This window comes from Pristiophorus japonicus, chromosome 5 (assembly GCF_044704955.1).
Source record: "Pristiophorus japonicus isolate sPriJap1 chromosome 5, sPriJap1.hap1, whole genome shotgun sequence".
NCBI lineage: Eukaryota > Metazoa > Chordata > Chondrichthyes > Pristiophoridae > Pristiophorus > Pristiophorus japonicus.
Genome location: NC_091981.1, coordinates 89,208,084 through 89,225,446, shown reverse-complemented (window position 1 = coordinate 89,225,446; position 17,363 = coordinate 89,208,084).

Here is a 17,363-nt window from a genome sequence, read left to right as displayed (position 1 = left end):
CGCCCGAGAATTGTGATAGACGGGCCGTGCATCGGGTCCTAGATGGATCTGTACCTTGACGCCTGTGAAGTTGCCGATGCCTGGTTCGAATAACGAGGGAAACTTACTCAGCACTTGAGCACACGAGGCATCATCCACTGAAGATAGTGCTTCGATGTCATTCTAATTCCATCTCATCTTTTCTAGCCAGCTTCTGCCGAACAGCGTTGGGCCATTGCCTGAAACAATCCACAATGATAGGTCATGCACAGCTCCATCATATGATACCTTCACTGCCGCACTTCTAATGACGGGTATGAGCTCTTTGGTGTAGGTATGCAGCTTTGCATTAATCGGGCTCAGTTTGGGCCTTTGTGCCTTATTGCCCCCAGTTTCTCGAAAGCCTTCTGGCTCATTATTGACTGACTCGCACCTGTGTCCAACTCGATGGATATTGGAACTGTATTTAATTTGACTTTCAGCATTATCGGAGGGCTCTTGGTGGTGAAGGTATGTACCCCATACACTTCTTCCTCGGGTTGAGTTGCCTATGCTGCGTGATCCATGCCGGATCGATCATCCTCTGCCACGTGGTATGTCGCAGCACGTTTGCTCATTCACTGGAGGTGCCCCACTGTTGCGCAGCCTTTGCACACGTAGTGCTTGAATCAACATTGATGGGCCCGATGATTACCCCCGCAGCGCCAACATGGTGCTAATGGATTCACATTCACCCCCGATGGTGGACTCTGAGGCATCACAGGTGTTGCAGCCACAGACGTATAGGCCCTGCCATATGCAGTTCGGCCTGCTAGCGACATCATTTTATGCACAGTACTTTCCGGTGAGCTTCGATGTTGAGAAGATATCTGTTTGATGTTATCGTCCGTGGCTATGCATGCCTGGGCGATCGCGATGGTCCTGCTCAGGTCTAAGGTTTCGGCAGCCAGCAGCTTTCAAAGAATGACCTCGTGGCTGATGCCCAGCGCGAAAAGGTTCCGCAGCATTTGCCCCAACGCAGCTCCAAAATCGCAAGATCCCGCGAGGCTTCTCAGGTCGGCAACATAATCCGCCACGTCCTGGCCCCCGGAGCGATGGTGCGTGTAAAAACGATATCTAGCCATGAGGATACTCTCCTTTGGCTTGAGGTGGTCCCAAACCAGCATACACAACTCTGTATATTCCTTCTCCGTTGGTTTTGTCGGTGTGAGCAGATTCTTGATGAGGCCATATATTTTAGGCCCACAGACGGTGAGGACAACCGCCCTGCGCTTGGCCGCGTTAGCGTATCCTTCCAGTTTGTTGGCCATGAAGTACTGGTCGAGACGCTCGACGAAGGCTTCCCAATCATCACCCTCTATGAATCTCTCCAATATTCCAACAGCAGCCATGGTTGCGTGAAGGTTCGTATTCTGTTACTCATCGCCAATTGTTGTGTATAGAAGAACTCTAGGAGGCTGAGTACTGTGAGCTAAACTTAGTGTAACCTTAGTCTTCTTTATTACAACTCCACAGTGCCTAAACAATATAGCAGCCAACCTTTTATACTGGCCATGCACGTGTGTGCAGATGAGCATTAGGACTCCAACAGTCGCGCCCTCTGGTGGCAAGTGTTACATAGTTACATACAGAACAGAGTTTAAGTTACAGACATTTATGTAGGTCTTTCTCAAATGCCTGTTGGAAGAATGAATGTGATCTGCTGCTTGTTACATAACCTTGCTAACAAGAAAGGTCATCGACCTGCAAGGTTAACTGTTTCTCTCTCCACACATGCTACCCGATCTGCTGAGTATTTCCAGCATTTTCAGTTTTTATTTCACAATTCCAGCATCCACAGTATTTTGATTTTGTATCAAGAAGGGCCGTCACTTTAAAGTTCTTTCCCGTTGCAGGATACCAGACATATACACAGACATATCATTAACAAGTTTCAGTCAATAGGAAACGTTATACAGACCTGTATATCATAGTTGTAGGATTTGATAAATTATCTGCCAAAGTTTTTTTTCTCCTTTTTTTTACAGTAGGAACTGGTCCCACTTCCTGAACATGCCATTGCTTCATTCCTTGTTAGAAATATCTGCAACAATGGATGACTTAAATCTATCATTGTCTGCTTTGTATGAGTGACATAAATGCATGTTATGTACTTTATGACTTTTATCTGTGGTTTTAAATGCCTGTTGCTTCAGTGTTGTTATTTTTCACCCATAGAAACATTTATTGACCAAATGTAACATTTTATCAGTGATGGTTATACCACAGATTATATATAACAGTGCATCACACAGCTGCTTCAACTTTTCAAGGCTGGGGCAGAAATTGGGCTGTGTAGTGCCAATTTTCTAGGAGCTATGCACCTCCTAATGGTGGAATAAATGGGCCCAAGATTCGCACTCACACTTCCGATGGGAAGTGCGTCAGGGCCATGTTAATACAGGGATTTGCGTGCATGCGCCTAACAACCGCCGGCAGCATGCACAGCAGGCAACTTATAACATTTTTGAACGCCACGCTCCAGCCTACGTCTTAACATCACATTGCTGAACATGATGTTAAAAGCAATGAAGGACCCCACACCAGCACTGCTCAAAGGGATCATGAACTACTTACAAGTTAATTGCTGGATTATTTCTGCTGGCTTCTGGTGCAATTATATGCATTTTTGGAGCTTTTCTATACTTGCCTAAAGTTTGAATAGTCTACAGGAGTGGTCTGACTGGTGATGAAGTACTTTTTGTTCATTTAAAAGCTTGTGCTGAAACAAGTTGCTCCCAGACATGGGTGGCCTGGGAGGCATTCCTCTTGGAATTGAACATGACTGAGAAAATGAAGCAAGGCCAGGCAGAGCAGAAAAATATACTGCTGGAGGAGGAGGGAAAGAAGGGCTCTCAGCAGGAGGCTATTCCCACCGGGTGTCTTTAGGAGCAATTCTCTTACCTCAACTTCAGTGACAACTAGTACTTGAGATATCATTGCTTCACTAAAAGAGGTTGTGACTGAAATCTTCAATTGCTGCAGCCACAACTGCAACCTCAAAGCAGGCAAGGACACCACTGCCTGTGGTTGTCAAGTTGACAGAGGCTTTGAACCTTTATGCATCTGGCTCCTTCCAGGCTGCTGCTGGAAATATAAGCAACATCTCGCAGCTTTGAGTACACTGTTGCATAAGGGAGATGTCTGAGGCTCTACATACACAGAGAGACCGCTTCATCTCATTCCCTGTTGCCAGAGACAAGTAGGCGGAGTGATTATGAGGGTTTGCACAGATTTCAGGCTTCCCGATGGTGCAAGGTCCAATTCTCTGGACTGCCTTCAATGCAAGTATATCCCTCCTTAAATAAGGAGACCAAAACTGTACGCAGTACTCTAGGTGTGGTCTCACCAATGCCCTGTACAGTTGTAGCAAGAGGTTTCTTGTAGCAAGTTGCAGCAAGAGGAATGGAGGCTACAACATAGTGAGTCCCTTTCTGCCCAGGCTCTAAGTGATCAAAATAATTAAATAATGATATCAGTATCCTCAACGACTCCTCTTTATTCACCAATAGCCCAACGCTGGATTTTCAACTCAGTTGAGCTGTTTGGTTAGCGCCCGGTGGGGCATTAAATGCTGTTTTTGGGCATTATGCCGGGCATCAGAATTTAGTGCCCGACCGGAAGATTCAGCTATTGGTTTGCGCCGGTGCAAAAACTTATCGCCCCGCCCATTGTTTTTCACTTGATGATGATGTCAATCGTCGTGCAACGTTTCACTTGTGCCCCGGATGGAACATTCGGCCTTAACGCCTCATTTAACACCTGCCCCAGGAAACACCTGAAAAAACCAGGTGGCCCCAGGCTGCGGGAGGCGCTATTGGCAGCATTTTTAAATGGAGGGATCTGGACAGAAAGGAGATGAGTAAAAGTGGAGGGCAGAGAAACCCAAGGCAAAAAACAAAAAGGGCCACTGTACAGCAAAATTCTAAAGGGTCAAAGTGTAATAAAAAGGCAAGCCTGAAAGCTCGGTGCCTCAATGCGAGGAGTATTCGGAACCCAGGAGAGGGCTCTGAGCTAGTTAGAGTGGGTGAGAGCTCAGATGAACAGGACCCTAAGAAAGAATGCAAAAGGCAGGAGGCAACAGAGCAGCGTAGCACTGGGGTAAGTGAAAACCACAAGGTGATAGGAAGGGACAATATGTATGAATATAAAGGGGCTGCAGGAGGGGTCAAAACTAAAAATCATTCTTTAAAAACTAGTATTAAAACACTCTACCTAAACGCACGCAGCATTCGAAATAAAGTAAATGAGTTGACGGCACAAATCATTACAAATGGGTATGATTTGGAGGCCATTACAGAAACGTGGTTGCAGGCCAAGACTGGGAATTAAACATCTGACAATTCAGAAAGATAGACAAGAAGGGAAAGGAAGTGGGGTAACTCTGTTAATAAAGGATGATATCAGGGCAGTTGTGAGAGACGATATTGGCTCTAATGAACAAAATGTTGAATCATTGTGGATGGAGATTAGAGATAGTAAGGGGAAAAAGTCAATGGTGGGCGTAGTTTATAGGCCCCCAAATAATAACTTCACGGTGGAAAGGACAATAATCAAGGGAATAATGGAGGCATGTGGAAAAGGAACAGCAGTAATCATGGGGGATTTTAACCTACATATCGATTGGTCAAATCAAGTTGCACGGGGTAGCCTTGAGGAGGAATTCATAGAATGCATACGGGATTGTTTCTTAGAACAGTATGTTACAGAACCTACAAGGGAGCAAGCTATCTTAGATCTGGTCCTGTGTAATGAGACAGGAATAATAAACAATCTCCTAGTAAAAGATCCTGTCAGAATGAGTGATCACAGTATGGTTGAATTTGTAATACAGATTGAGGGTGAGGAAGTAGTGTCTCAAACAAGCGTACTATGCTTAAACAAAGGGGACTACAGTGGGATGAGGGCAGAGTTGGCTAAACTGGACTAAGAACACAGACTAAATGGTGGCACAATTGAGGAAGAGTGGAGGACTTTTAAGGAGCTCTTTCATGGTGCTCAACAAAAATATATTCCAGTTAAAAAGAAGGGCGGTAAGAGAAGGGATAACCAGCCGTGGATAACCAAGAAAATAAAGGAGAGTATCAAATTAAAAACCAATGCATATAAGGTGGCCAAGGTTAGTGGGAAACTAGCAGACTGGGAAAATTTTAAACAACAGCAAAGAATGACGAAGAAAGCAATAAAGAAAGAAAAGATAGATTACGAAAGTAAACTTGTGCAAAACATAAAAACAGATAGTAAAAGCTTTTACTGATATATAAAACGGAAAAGAGTGACTCAAGTAAATGTTGGTCCCTTAGAAGATGAGAAGGGGGATTTAATAATGGGAAATGTGGAAATGGCTGAGACCTTAAATAATTATTTTGCTTCGGTCTTCACAGTGGAAGACACAAAAACCATGCCAAAAATTGCTGGTCACGGGAATGTGGGAAGGGAGGACCTTGAGACAATTACTATCACTAGGGAGGTAGTGCTGGACAGGCTAATGGGACTCAAGGTAGACAAGACCCCTGGTCCTGATGAAATGCATCCCAGGGTATTAAAAGAGATGGTGGAAGTTATAGCAGATGCATTCGTTATAATCTACCAAAATTCTCTGGATTCTGCGGATTGCAAAGCAGCTAATGTAACGCCTCTGTTTAAAAAAGGGGGCAGACAAAAGGCAGGTAACTATAGGCCGATTAGTTTAATATCTGTCGTGGGGAAAATGCTTGAAGCTATCATTAAGGAAGAAATAGCGGGACATCTAGATAGGAATAGTGCAATCAAGCAGACGCAACATGGATTCATGAAGGGGAAATCATGTTTAACTAATTTACTGGAATTCTTTGAGGATATAATGAGCATGGTGGATTGAGGTGTACCGATGGATGTCATGTATTTAGATTTCCAAAAGGCATTCGATAAGGTGCCACACAAAAGGTTACTGCAGAAGATAAAGATAACGGAGTCAGAGGAAATGTATTAGCATGGATCGAGAATTGGCTGGCTAACAGAAAGCAGAGAGTCAGGATAAATGGGTCCTTTTTGGGTTGGAAATCGGTGGTTAGTAGTGTGCCACAGGGATCGGTGCTGGGACCACAACTGTTTACAATATACTTAGATGACCTGGAAGAGGGGACAGAGTGTAGTGTAACAAAATTTGCAGATGACACAAAGATTTGTGGGAAAGCGGGTTGTGTAGAGGACACAGAGAGGCTACAAAGAGATTTGGATAGGTTAAGCGAATGGGCTAAGGTTTGGCAGATGGAATACAATGTCGGAAAATGTGAGGTCATCCACCTTGGAAAAAAAAACAGTAAAAGGGAATATTATTTGAATGGGGAGAAATTACAACATGCTGCGGTGCAGAGGGACCTGGTGGTCCTTGTGCATGAATCCCAAAAAGTTAGTTTGCAGGTGCAGCAGGTAATCAGGAAGGCGAATGGAATGTTGGCCTTCATTGCGAGAGGGATGGAGTACAAAAGCAGGGAGGTCCTGCTGCAACTGTACAGGGTATTGGTGAGGTCGCACCTGGAGTACTGCATGCAGTTTTGGTCACCTTACTTAAGGAAGGATATACTAGCTTTGGAGGGGGTACAGAGACGATTCACTAGGCTGATTCCAGAGATGAGGGGGGTATCTTATGATGATAGATTGAGTAGACTGGGTCTTTACTCCTTGGAGTTCTGAAGGATGAGGGGTGATCTTATAGAAACATTTAAAATCATGAAAGGGATAGACAAGATAGAGGCAGAGAGGTTGTTTCCACTGGTTGGGGAGACTAGAACTAGGAGGCACAGCCTCAAAATACGGGGGAGCCAATTTAAAACCGAGTTGAGAAGGAATTTCTTCTCCCAGAGGGTTGTGAATCTGTGGAATTCTCTGCCCAAGGAAGCAGTTGACGCTAGCTCATTGAATATATTCAAATCACAGATAGATAAATTTTTAACCAATAAGGGAATTAAGGGTTATGGGGAGCGGGCGGGTAAGTGGAGCTGAGTCCATGGCCAGATCAGCCATGATCTTGTTGAATGGCGGAGCAGGCTCGAGGGGCTAGATGCCCTACTCCTGTTCCTAATTCTTATGTTCTTATGTTCGTATGATCCTACATCGCAGGTCATATTGACTACAACAGTTGTGCACATAATGCTGCGTGAAGCTCCAACTTGCACATTTCACTTTTATATGCCATTACAGTGCCCTTACAATTTCAGTGAGAAAATTAAATGTTGGCATTACTAGTTCACCAGCGTATCATGGTCCATGCTATTGCCAGGCAGTGTCAAGCTGGAGGAAAGACTCTTGGCCATGTCATCCCATGGATGATGAGAGGCCAAAGACGTCTGGGAGGAGGGCTTACCCCTCACTGGTTTACAGGTACCAATGCGCAGACATCGAACTCTCTGTGGAGCAGCGCATGGGAAGACTGTGCTTCGAAAAGGAAGTGCTGACAGAGATATGCCATCTCCAACAGGCAGACCGATGCTTGCACAGCTCTGGAGGCAGCCTTCAATACTCCCCTCGACAGATTTCCGAATTCATTGTGGTGTGCTGCATGTTGCACAGCTTGGTCATCATGAGGGGCCAGGTATTGCCAGTGGGGAATTTCATGCCCACCTCAGGAGGTGGATGACAAAGAGGAGCCTGGCAAAGCCCCCATTGGATAGCCACCCCATTCACACGGGAGGCAGCGTGAACATGCTAACAGAGATATGCCATCTCCTACAGGCAGACCGATGCTTTGGAGACAGCCTTCAATACTCCCCTCTAATGGCAAATGATGAGTCCTAAGTTTTACTGCAACAACGTCACAAAAATAACCCACATCAAAATAAAACCAAACAATATACAACGTTATGTTGCAGGGCACTAAACAACAATGAAACTTCTTTACCGCTGCAAGTTTTGGCTCGGACGCACAAATTCCATTGTGTAATGCCTGACTTAATGCCAACGCTCCTCCAACTTACTTTTTTTCCGGAACTTACAGTCGGAGGCGCAAACTATTTTCAGGTGTTAACTTCAATGCCCCACCGCAATTAACGCCCCAAAGTCATAAAAGTCCAATATCCAGCCTTTTATCTTTCCTCGATCACTCACATCATTCTCTTTTCAACAGCACAAAAATAAAAGCCACCAGAAAATACACATTCCAATTCAAATTCATAAATTCCATCAGCAGGTTCGTGCTCCAAGAGCTACTCCACTCTCCTCAGGCAGCACTTCAGCAAACCCACTGATCTGTTGGAGAACAAATTGATGGACTGCTATGATACCCTGAAATTCACTTTGAGCAGTGGTATCCAGAGCTATAACGGCAGTAGTCTGAGCTTGCAAGGCAGGAGGATGAGCTTCCACTGCAGCATTCAGACGTTGATGAAAGCTGTTTGTGCTGTAATTTTTAAAAAATTTGTCCCTGGGATGTGAGTGTCACTGGCAAGACCAGCATTTATTGCCCATCCCTAATTACCATTGAGAAGATGGTGGTGAGCTGCCTTCTTGAACCGCTGCAGTCTGTACGTTGAAGGTATTCCCACAGTTCTGTTAGGGAGGGAGTTCCGTATTTTGACCCAGCGACAATGAAGGAACAGCAATATATTTCCAAGTCATGATGTTGTGTAACTTAGTGGAGAACTTAGTGATGCCCTTGTCCTTCTAGGTGATACAGGTCGTAGGTTTGGGAAGTGCTGTCGAAGAAGCCTTGGCGAGTCTTCTTTACGCAGAGGGTTGTGGGGATATGGAACTTGTTGCCTGGAAGAGTGTTCGATGCAGAAATACTCACCACTTTTAAGAGATGGTTGAATGGGCACTTAAAGTGCCGTATCCTGCAGGGTTACGAACCTAGAGCTGATAATTGGGATTCGACTAGATGACCTTTTGTTGGCCATTGCAGATATAATGGTAAGTACTGCAGGGAATCGAATACGGCCAGGGTGATCTTCTGGACTAATTTCAATCGCCTGGAATTTTCTCAATCGGAGAGGAATTTTCCCAGATCTTTTCTCCCTAAATTGGCCTGGGTTTTTATCTGTTTTTTGCCTCTCCCAGGAGGACACATGGCTCCGGTTGGGGTGGAGTGTAGAATGTTTCAGTATAAGGGATGTCGCAGTTGTGTGAGGCGGACTGGTTGGGCTGGGTGCTCTTTGCCTTTCCGTCATTGTTCATGGGTTTATATGTAACCTTCAGGGCTGCTGACCAAGGGCCGTGTGGCTTTTTGTCGGCCAGCATGAACATGATGGGCTGAAATTGTAAAGTCCTTACACAATACCACAAATCCAAATGAGGCACATTCTATGGACAAGGTCACTCTGTGACCTGCACCTTTATTCACAGGACCAAGAAGTGATTACCCTGCATGGGATCTCCCTTTATATACATGGATGACCAGGTGAGGTGTGTCTCCCACAAGTTCACCCTCTGTGGTCAATGTGTGCATTTTTCAAGTATATAGAGTATTGCAGTGTTGCTACATGACGGTTACATACATGACATCACCATGCCCAATGTCTTATTGGGATCACAGGTTAAGTCATTCGGGTCTCCCTCATGGAGCGCCGGAGTTGGGGCTCTGGTTGTTGAGCCTTGACGTGAGTGTCTGTCCCCTGTGGTGATTACGGCCTGTCCGGGCTGACCGCAGGGACTGTGCATGCTGCTGAATGTTCTTGTTGCTCGTTCACTGGTGGTGGTGTGAATACCATCTCATGATCTTCCTCAGGTTCCTCAGAGTCCATGCTGAAACTTTTTTTTACTTGGTCCAGATGCTTGCGGCATATCTGCCCATTGTTAAGTTTAACCACAATGACCCTATTCACCTCTTTTTCTATTACAGTACCTTCAAGCCATTTGGGCCCCAAAGCATGATTGAGAACAAATATGGGGTCAACAATTTCTATACATCTCCCCCTTAAATTACGGTCATGGTACTCATTTTAGGACTGGCGCTTGCCTTCAACAATGTCGGACAAGACAGGATGAATGAGGGACAGCCAAGTTTTGAGTGTACATTTCATAAGGAGCTCCATGGGCGGAACCCCCATGAGCGAGTGCGGTCGGGACCTATAGGCCAGCAGGAGGCGCGATAGGCGGCATTGAAAGGAGGGACCTTGAATCCTGAGCATGCCTTGTTTTACGATTTGGACCGCACGTTCCGCCTGGCCATTGGAGGCTGGCTTGAACAGTGCTGTCCTGACATGGTTGATGCCATTACTCGACATGAACTCCCGGAATTCGCTAACCAGGATGTCCGGCAAACCGTGGGTCGCAAAGACCGCACGTAGACTCTCCACAGTGGTGGATGTCATGCACGAATTCAAAATGATGCACTCTATCCATTTCAAGTACGCATCAACCACGATGAGAAACATTTTCCCCATGAACGGACCCGCGTAGTCTACGTGAATGCGTGACCATGGCCTGGTGGGCCAGGGCCATGGGCTCAGCGGGGCCTCCCTGGGGGCATTTCCCAGCTGAGCACACGTCATGCACCTGCGAACACAGTGTTCCAGGTCTGAATCAATTCCCGACCACCAAACGTGTGACTGGGCAATCGCCTTCTTCAGCACGATGCCTGGGTGCTCGCTGTGGAGTTCCCTGATGAAAGCTTCCCTGTCCCTCTGGGGCATGACTACCTGGCTGCCCCATAGTAGGCAATCGGCTTGGATGGAGAGCTCATCCATCTGCCTGTGAAACGGTCTTCGTGTGCGGGCGCCCAATCCCCAGTCAGGACAAATTTCTTAATCAAAGATAGGAGGGTATCTCTGTTGGTCCAGAATTTGATCTGGCGGGTTGTGATGGGGGAGCCTGCACTGTCAAATGCATCAACGGTCATGACCATCTCAGCGCTTTGCTCCGCTGCCCCCTCAGTGGTGGCCAGTGGAAGCCTGCTGAGCGCGTCAGCGCAATTTGCCGGTGCCGGATGGTATAGTCATACGCAGCCAGCATGAGAGCCCATCGCTGTATACGAGCTGATGCATTGGCATTGACAGCCTTGCTGTCTGACAACAGGGATGTTAACAGCTTGTGGTCCATTTCTAATTTGAACCTCCTGCCAAAAAGGTACTGGTGCATCATTTTCACCCCATATCTCAACCATCCCATATCCACGTTCTGCTTGAGAGAGCGACCTGGAGGCATAAGCCATAGGTTGGAGTTGCCCCTCAGCATTGTAATGCTGCAACATGCACCCAACCCCATAGGACGATGCATCACATGTCAGAACCAATTTCTTACAGGGGTTGTACAGGGTCAACAAGTTATTTGAACAGAGTAGGTTACGCGCCCAATTGAAAGCCCGTTCTTGACAGTCCCCCCAAAACCAATCGCAACCCTTACGCAGGAGCACGTGTAGTGGCTCCAACAATGTGCTTAAGTTCGGCAGAAAGTTACCAAAATAGTTCAAGAGTCCCAGAAATGAACGCAACTCCGATGTGTTGCAGGGCCTGGGCGCTCGTCGAATCGCCTCTTTTTTGGATTCGGTGGGCCGAATCCCGTCTGCAGCAACCCTCCTGCCCAGAAACTCGACTTCGGGAGCCAAAAACACACACTTAGGTTTCTTGAGTCGCAGGCCTACCCGGTCCAGTCGGCATAGCATCTCTTCCAGGTTGTGGAGGTGTTCCTCGGTGTCCCAACCTGTGATGAGGATATCGTCCTGGAATACGATCGTTCCAGGAATGGATTTGAGCAGGCTTTCCATGTTTCTTTGAAAGATTGCGGCCGCTGATCGAATGCCAAATGGGCACCTATTGTAAACAAACAGTCCCTTGTTAGTGGTGATTGTGGTCAGTAGTTTGGATTCGTCGGCCAATTCTTGGGTCATGTAGGCTGAAGTGAGGTCCAACTTGGTGAACAGCTTACCGCCTGCCAGCGTTGCAAAAAGTTCCTCCGCTCTCAGAAGCAGGTATTGGTCTTGTAGGGATACCCGGTTGATAGTGGCCTTGTAGTCGCCACAGATCCAGACCGAGCCATCCGCTTTTAGGACGGAAACAATGGGGTTCGCCCAGTCACTGAATTCAACGGGCGAGATGATGCCCTCTCTCAGCAAACAGTCCAATTCGCTTTCAATTTTCTCCCGCATCACATACGGCACAGCTCTGGCTTTGTGGTGCACTGGTCTGGCATTCTGGGTGATGTGAATCACTACTTTGGCACCTTTGAACATCCCGACGCCAGGTTGGAATAGCGAATCAAATTGCTATAGGACCTGTGAGCATGAACTTCGCTCCACAGATGACACTGCGTGCACATCCCCCCATTTCCAGTTCATCTTAGCTAACCAGCTCCTCCCCAACAGTGCGGGATCATTGCCCGGGACAATCCAGAGATGCAGCCGGTTCACCGATCCATTGTGTGTGACAGCCAACATTGCACTGCCTAGCACTGGAATAATTTCTTTGGTGTACGTCTGTAATTGAGTCTCAATGCGTTCTAGTTTGGGTCTGCTGGCTTTGAGTGGCCATAGCTTTTCGAATTGTTGAACGCTCATGAGTGACTGGCTGGCCCCTGTGTCCAGCTTCATGCATACCGGGATGCCGTTTAATAGGACCTTCATCATCATTGGTGGCGTTTTGGTATATGAGCTGGGAATGTTTGCCACATGAACCCGCTGAACTTCAGCATTCATTGATTTGCCCCACGTGTCATCGTGCCTCGCAGATCCCTCTTCTGGTCCATTCGCCTCGTACATTAGCCTGGTCGCAGGCTTCCTGCACATTCTGGCTAAATGGCCAGTGAGGTTACAATTTCTGCAGGCGAAGTGTTGAAACCTGCAAGTCCTGGCAGCATGTCTGCCCCCACAACTCCAGCATGAACTGAGATTCCCATTGTTGTGAACAAAAGAGCTGTTACCAGGCATTTCTCGCTGATTGTCCCTTTGACTGCTCTTGAGCTCCCTGTTAGTGGGTGTCAATGGCCCCATCCCAGAACGTATTGTCCACTGGGATGGCGTAAATGTCCGTTCAACCTACCATTGTCTGTGTTGAAAACCTGTTCTGGGGTCTATTGCTGCCTGGGGTGTGTCGAACTGCCCTTGCCTGCCTGCCTGCTGGGCTCTGAGTCGCGTTTATGATATTGACCCCCTGATCCAGTTGGAGTCAGGGTTGCGTGCGTATATTATTTTGGTTTCCTCCTCCCCCGCCATAGAAGTCTGAGCGAGCAACGCTGCCGCTTCCAAGGTCAAGTCCTTGGTCTCGATTAACTTTCTGAAAATCCCGGCATGGCCGATGCCCTCAATAAAGAAATCCCTTAGCATCTCCCCCCTGAAGGCTGTGAACTTACAGAGGCTGGCCAAGCGCCGGAGGTCCGCAATGAATTCCGGTATGCTCTGTCCTTCCCGACGTCAGTGGTTATAAAATCTGTGTCGGGCCATGTGTATGCTGCTCGCCAGTTTGAGGTGCTCACTGATTAGCTTGCTGAGCTCTTCAAAGGTTTTGTCCGCCGGCTTCTCGGGTGCTAGCAGGTCTTTCATGAGCGCGTAAGTCTTAGATCCACAGCTGGTCAGTAGATGAGCCCTTCGCTTGTCGGCCGCTGCATCTCCCAGCCAGTCCTTCGTGACAAAGCTCTGCTGAAGCCTCTCAATGACATCGTCCCAGTCCTCACCAACACAATACCGTTCCTCTGTGCTACCGGTGGCCATTCTCATGGGTCGTTGATTCCCGTTTCTCGTCGCCAGTGTAAAGTCCTTACACAATACCACAAATCCGCACGAGGCACATTCTATGGACAAGGTCACTCTGTGACCTGCACCTTTATTCACAGGACCAAGAAGTGATGATCCTGCATGGGACCTCCCTTTATCTACCTGGATGACCAGGTGAGGAGTGTCGCCCACAAGTTCATCCCCTGTGGTCAATGTGTGCATTTCTCAAGTATATACAGTATTGCAGTGTTGTTACATGAATGTTACATGCATGACAGAAATGGCCTCCTTCTGTGCTGTAAATTTCTACATTTCTATGTATCTTGTAGATGATACCTACTGCAGCTATGGTGTGCTGGTGGTGGAGGGAGTGAATGTTGAAGGTGGTGGATGGGGTGCCAATCAAGTGGGCTGCTTTGTCCTGGATAGTGTTAAGCTTTTTGAATGCCGTTGGAGCTGCACTCATCCAGGCAAGTGAAGAGTATTCCATCGCACTCCTGACTTGTGCCTTGTAGATCGTTGAAAGGCTTTGGGAAGTCAGGAGGTAAGACACTTGCCACAGAATACCCAGCCACTGATCTGTTCTTGTAGCCACAGTATTTATGTGGCTAGTAAATGGTAACCCCCAAGATGTTGATGGTGGGAGATTCGGTGATGGTAATGCCATTAAATATCAAAGGGCGGTGGTTAGACTCTTGTTTGCGAATGTTACTTGCCACTTACCAGGCCAAGCCTGAATGTTGTCCATGTCTTGTTGCACGTGGGTATGGACTGCTTCATCTTCTGAGGAGTTGCGAATGGAACTGAACACTGTGAAATCATCAGCGAACATCCTCACTTCTGACCTTCTGATGGAGGGAAGGTCATTTATGAAGCAGCTGAAGATGGTCGGGCCTAGGACACTGCCCTGAGGAACTCTATCTGCGATATCCTGGGGTTGTGATGATTGACCTCCAAAAACTACAACTGTCTTCTTTTGTGCCAAGTATGATTCCAGTCAATGGAAGTTTTCCCCCTGATTCCCATTGACTTTCGTTTTATTAGGGCTCCTTGATGCCACACTCGGTCAAATGTTGCATTGATGTCAAGGGCAGTCACTCTCACCTCACCCCTGGACTTCAACTCTTTTGTCCATGTTTGGATCAAGGCTGTAATGAGGTCTGGAGCCAAGGTGTGCTGATGGAGGTGACCACCTGTTCCATGTTGGAAAGAATGATCTCCATGCTATGCGCAAAGCCCTGTGCCAATTTGATGCTGGACTCCTCCACGCTCCTTGACATTGAGTACAGGCTTTCTGGAGGCTGCCCAGTGCGCTAATCCTGTGGTTATGTACATCCACATAACCCACATGACCCACAAAGTTCTCATCTGACTACTCTGCAGCAGGATTATTGTACGACCTCCCCTTCCCATGAGCTGGCACCTGTACTATCCCTTTCCCCCCACACCAGCTATTGCGTACTCGGTCACAGTTTCTCACCCAATGCAGATCCCTCCTCTATCCTAGACTCTAAATTACACGCAGTCAGTCTCTGAGCTGGTGGCTGCGAGTGTAAGATCGAGTGACGGCATCTCTTCATCTTCACTGTCTTCTTTCTCTTCTTCCACTACTGGGAAGGCTCCAGTTCTTGAGCATCTGAAATGAAAAGAGCTAGGGTTGGGTTGTGGTGGGGAGAGGAGAAAGTAAGAAGTGTGTGCTTACACCATCGGCAGCTTCTAAGTCAGAAGAGATTATGGGATGAGGGAGAAGTGGGAGAGAGAAGGGTTAGGTAGGCAGATACCCTCAGCATCAATCGCTTCAGTCTTGCCAGTCACCACGGCCTCAGTGATGCCCCTTCCCATGAAGGGCAGCACTGTTTCCTCCAGGTGGGTTAAAATATGCAGGCACAATTGTCTTCCTCTAGTTCTTTACTGCTGCCTGCTGTTATGCACCACCTTCTCCTGCAAGAAAGAGGGAAATGTGTCAGTGAGTGTCCTGCAATATGTTTGGGTGATGTGGCTGTCATGGTTGTATAGCTGCCAGTGTGTGCGAGCTGTGAGTTGTGGGTGTGAGGTTGCAACAGTGCTAATTTTGTGAGGGTGAGGTAAAGCATATGAAATGAAGGGTTGAATACTAATTCGTAGAGATTGTTGGTAGGTGGCTGATGGGGGTGTCATGAATTGAGAAGTGGGTGAAACTTGTGGTGCAGTTGGTAGGAGATGCCATTTGAAGATGAACTCACTCACCTTGTCAACTCATGTCAAATCGTCAAACTTCTTCCTGCACTGTATCCATGATCTTTCAGTAACTCTCTTGGCATTGACCTCTGCTGTTGCTTGTTCCCATTGCCCTTGGTCATCTGTCTGAAGGGTCTCCTGCCCCCCTACAGATATAGGCAGTCTCTCCTTCTTGCTACGTCTCAACCAAGACCTCCAGTGCTGTGTCTGAAAACATTGGTGCATGCTCTCTCACATGTTCAGTCAACCCTCAAAGTATTACAGCACAGATTCGGTTTTCAAATGATTCTCACCACTTCTTGCAGTCACAATGAACCTCCCCTTTAAGAGGTGCAGGCTGCCTTTAAGTAGTTAAGTAGTGCTAGCCACTCATGATATTGGGTCCCCTGCTGATGTATGCAGTCAATGAATAGTGTGGGTAGTGCTGGCTGCATGCAGCATTCATGTAAAGCAGCAGGCAGCACGAATTTAACGTGCTGCCTATATCGTAATGATTGTGTGTGTGTGTTAATCACATACCATGATCCCTAACCTGTTTTGGGGGCTAGCCAATTTCTCCCCAAATTTCATAAATTCACTTTTTATTTTGTATCTATGGGATTTGACTATATCTGAATAGAACTTTTCAAATGGCTCTGGGGTATTTTATAATATTTTGCCTACTGCTGTCCTAATGTACCGTCTGTGCAGGTTAACAAATAGCATTCTGCACCTTTAAAGGTCTGGCACCTCGATGTTAAATGAATTCAGCTAAAAAAAGTTGCTGACATTCTAAGGAAAGTCATCATTAAAAAGATCCTGGGGGACATGTTTGCACTTTTACACGGTGTACCTCGTCCATCACTAATAGCAGCTGGATCCATGAGGCGATGTTTTCAGAAAGGTTTGATGTTACAAAAGCCCACAGAGGACTAGAAAAGTTATTTTCACACTGCAAGTGGTTATAGCAACTCTCTGAACCATTGATCAGGAATCTGGTCTGCTTTAACAGGATTTCTGGACAAAATTTGACACAGTGCCCCCAGAACTGAAAATGCTGTGTGGTTTAAACTGACTGCTTTTCCTTGGGGCCAGTGAATGGGAACATGGTTGATGATAAACTGAACATGTTTTTCAGCAGTAAAGTTACACAATAAAACCATAATGTGATTAACCAAACAATACCCCCATTCCCTAGGCCTACTGAGTCTGCAATTCCAAACTGTGAAAATCAGATCTGCTTCTCAACTTACTTTGTTAACATCTCCCAGATTTCCCCAACAAGTTCAGGTCATTTTATAAAAAATCAGTTTTGAATACTGCTGTGTATTTTTACAGAGCTGTGAACAAAGACAGCAGCAGCTGTACTCTGGTGTCAGTAGTCGCGTCATTATCTGAGATTACATTTATTTAAAATACCTCAAGCATAATGAAGTAGTATTATATGTATATGCTAATGGACAAGTTGAGAGAATAACAAGGCAGTCGCACAGTTGAGGGGGACAGGAATTGTCATAAACAAGAGTACTGC